We start from the raw sequence: 3,274 nt of genomic DNA, 5'->3' as shown, positions 1-3,274 counted from the left end.
GTCGCAATCGACCCAAAAGTCGAACAGAACGCGTCCTGCCCCTTGTAGCTTGATGAATTAAGCCTAAATACTGGGACATTGCTTAGAAACCTGAGATTAGTTAAATAAAAGGAGAAATAGCAAAGCCAAGTGGTTAGTTTTCTGAGAACCACAACGCACCTCTCAAGGGTGCGTTGTAATGTGTCCCTCATATGATTTAATCGCTTTCATCACCCTTTTATAAAATTCTCAAACTATTAACTTGATTGATCTATCACGCCTAATAAGATAATACCTTGGACAATTGAATTATCATGCTAGGTACCTTAAATCAATCTAAATAAGATAATCACGATCGATTTAGTGTTATGTGTTGCATATTGCTAAAATCAATTCAGAATAGTTTAATAGTTTAACGCATGTCCCTTCAATTATTTATGCTGAGCTAGTAAGGATAACCTGCCTCTGGAGTATTTTTGATGAGCACTCCTCTCGGTAGCTACAGTCCCCCGAACTCTCAATCTCTGCCCTGCGGGTGTACGTTGAGCGATCCCCACACCAGGGATCACAAGGGAACCTATGGCCGTCGTGGTCGAACATAATTGCACTCCCTTTATGTCACGATAACCGGGTTTTGTCAGTTTTTCTCATTGTCGTTAAAAATTGAATGGCGACTCCTATATTACTAGTTGATTGGGTGTAAACTCACAGGAAATCCAAATACACTTGATCTGACGATGTCACGCCCACGAGGGACGAGGTCATGCATTAGCCTCGTGCTTTTTCGACCCCCTCACAGTTATATACATAAGTCAAAAAAAAATCAAAAAAAAAATAAAATATGTCTTTTATTTTGTAGTTTGGAAAAGCAAGGAAAAGGGTAGAAGTTGGTTCATACTTTAAAATTTGTTGGTTACTTCCTCCCTTATGGTTATATTTTGGCTATTGATGAGTTATAGTTTCCGGAGATGATTTCGTTGGTATCGTTGGTTGTTTTTGCTCCCCGAGTTAGACTTTATACTCTCACATGTCCAGAATATTCCTTACCCTTTGTTTATACCCGGCCAACATTACAAGCCTATATAAAGACCTTTTTGATCATCGTGCAATGTATGTATAACAATAGGTTGAAAATAGTCGTTTATCAAGGGCCAAAGAGCATATGCGCATTTCGAGTCGACTCCGGTGTAGGTTGAGTGTTTAGGAGAACCTTCAAACACACTAGTGTTGTGAGTTGGGAGGGGGTACTACTCATTTGATAGTATGCATGTTCATAATGGGAAGGTGAGTGAAGGGGCCACAACTGGTTCGCTTAGCCCGCCACATAACAAGAGGAGTGATTCACTTGGTGAGGCCCGATCTTGATTTTATACGTATGTCTTCTGAGCCTTGCTTGAACTTTGTACCGGTTTGATGTGTAACTGTGGGGACTAGAGATTTTGGCCATGATATTTGCTTCCCTTGATTTGACTCTTGTTTTATCGTCCATCTTTTTGAGTAGATTTTGGGGTGAGTTAATCGTTTATGTCTCATTGATGTTCTTTGCTTAGGGACAAGCAAAGGTTTAGCTTGGGGGAGTTTGATACACTCATATTTTACATAGTTTTCACCCCCGTCCCGTATGCACTTTTCATCTCATTTGAGCTCTTCGGAGCCTATTTTAGTGCTAATGTGTGTTGTGTAGTGTCTATTAGTTGCAGGATTGCTTTTTGATGATAATTGGTCTTTGGAGGCCCGTTTCCTATCATTCCTGGATGACTACACAGATCCCGAAGCATTGCGGGATGATCTAGCCGGCTTCAAAGGGGCCACAAACGTCAAACTCGACCCAAAGGAGTTGGTCCTAGGCCTCAAGTTTCAAACTCAAGGCAAATACGTCAAAATGTTCTCAAAACCTGTGGCCCCGGTTTTCGCAAACCGGCGGGTTTTGAGAAGTGAAGAAAAGTTCCTTTAGGTGCGAAACCGGCAGGTTTTGGGAAACCTGTGGCCCCGGTTTTCGCTACCTGATGCCTTTGGTGTACCTGTCTGGGCCAAAAACCGGCCAGTTTCTGGAAACCGGGTTGCCAGGTTTTCGTTCCCAGTCCGTTTTCCTTTACTTAGTTTTTCCCCGTAGGTTTAAAGGGGGCTATATATATTAAATTAGTGTTTAGTAGCAACTCTTCTTCGATTTGGGGATTATCATCCTAGTATTAGAACTTCAAATTATTTTTGTCAAAGAATTAACTTTTATTTTAATTAAAGCTTCAATCTTTTAGCCATCCTTTCGTTCTTCGTTTAGGTATTATCTTGTTTCTTATTCTTTTATTCAATTTCAATTATGCTTTCAATTAATATGTTTGCTTTTTTTATTGGTAATATGTGTGAGTAACCTAATTTCTAGGGTTTGGGGATCCATGAATAATTATGAAGGGATGATTGAATATTGTTGATTGTTGGTATTGTAATTGATTCCTATTGATTGGTTTATTCTACTATGCGATTAGATTTGCGCAGGTTTAATTGTGATAGTCTAGCAATATCAAGTTAAGATTCGAGAGATGCAATTTGATGTTTAGGCTTGTGTCAATAGGTGGAATTAGTATTAATACGTAGGGAGAGCCTGTTAATTCTAAGTCTATGATTAGTATCGATTCGAGAGAGCATGCTAGTCTAATTAATTACTTTATTGATTATTGTCGATTGATTATCATCCTGGATTGTTATTTGTTGGTGAACCTATGCCCTAGATCCTTTAATATCTTAATTCTTAATTGTTTAATTATTTTCGTAGTCTTAGTATACAAACCAACCAATTCTTGTTTCCCAATAGTCTGGATTAGTCGATTAGTAGTAGAAAGAACATTGTTTCCCTGTGGATTCGATCCTGACTTCCCTTGCTACCTAGCTAGTGGACTTAGGTTTATTTTTGATAAGGTGATACGACTTTAGCATGTCACTTAGTAAGTTCTACTCGCATGGGAAGACGGCGGAGTATAGGCACAAAATTCAATCCTTTGAGCAAAAGCGTGATGAATCCCTATTTGAGGCTTGGGATCGATTCAAGGAATACCAAAGGGAGTGCCCTCACCATGGAATCCCTAAGTGGCTCCTCCTACAAACTTCCTACTTGGGACTTAGCTCAACCTCCAAAACAAGTCTTGATGCGGGGGCGGGTGGTCCAATTATGAATAAGACGGAGGACCAAATTGAGGAGATAATCGAAGATGTCGTGCAAAACTTTCAAGTATGGCATGTAGGGACTAGGAATTATGATAGAAAGGGGAAGTATGAAGATGGCAAGGGTTTGGATTTCACT

General features: G+C 39.7%; 1 pseudogene; it reads right to left on the bottom strand.

Annotated features, from left to right (window-relative positions):
• Positions 1–2,953: 2,953 nt before the first annotated feature.
• On the bottom strand, positions 2,954–3,054 carry LOC130460245 (uncharacterized; annotated as a pseudogene).
• Positions 3,055–3,274: the final 220 nt, after the last annotated feature.

Source organism: Spinacia oleracea, chromosome 4 (genome assembly GCF_020520425.1).
Source record: "Spinacia oleracea cultivar Varoflay chromosome 4, BTI_SOV_V1, whole genome shotgun sequence".
NCBI classification, from domain to species: Eukaryota; Viridiplantae; Streptophyta; class Magnoliopsida; order Caryophyllales; family Amaranthaceae; genus Spinacia; species Spinacia oleracea.
This window is presented reverse-complemented; position numbering and strand designations above follow the sequence as displayed.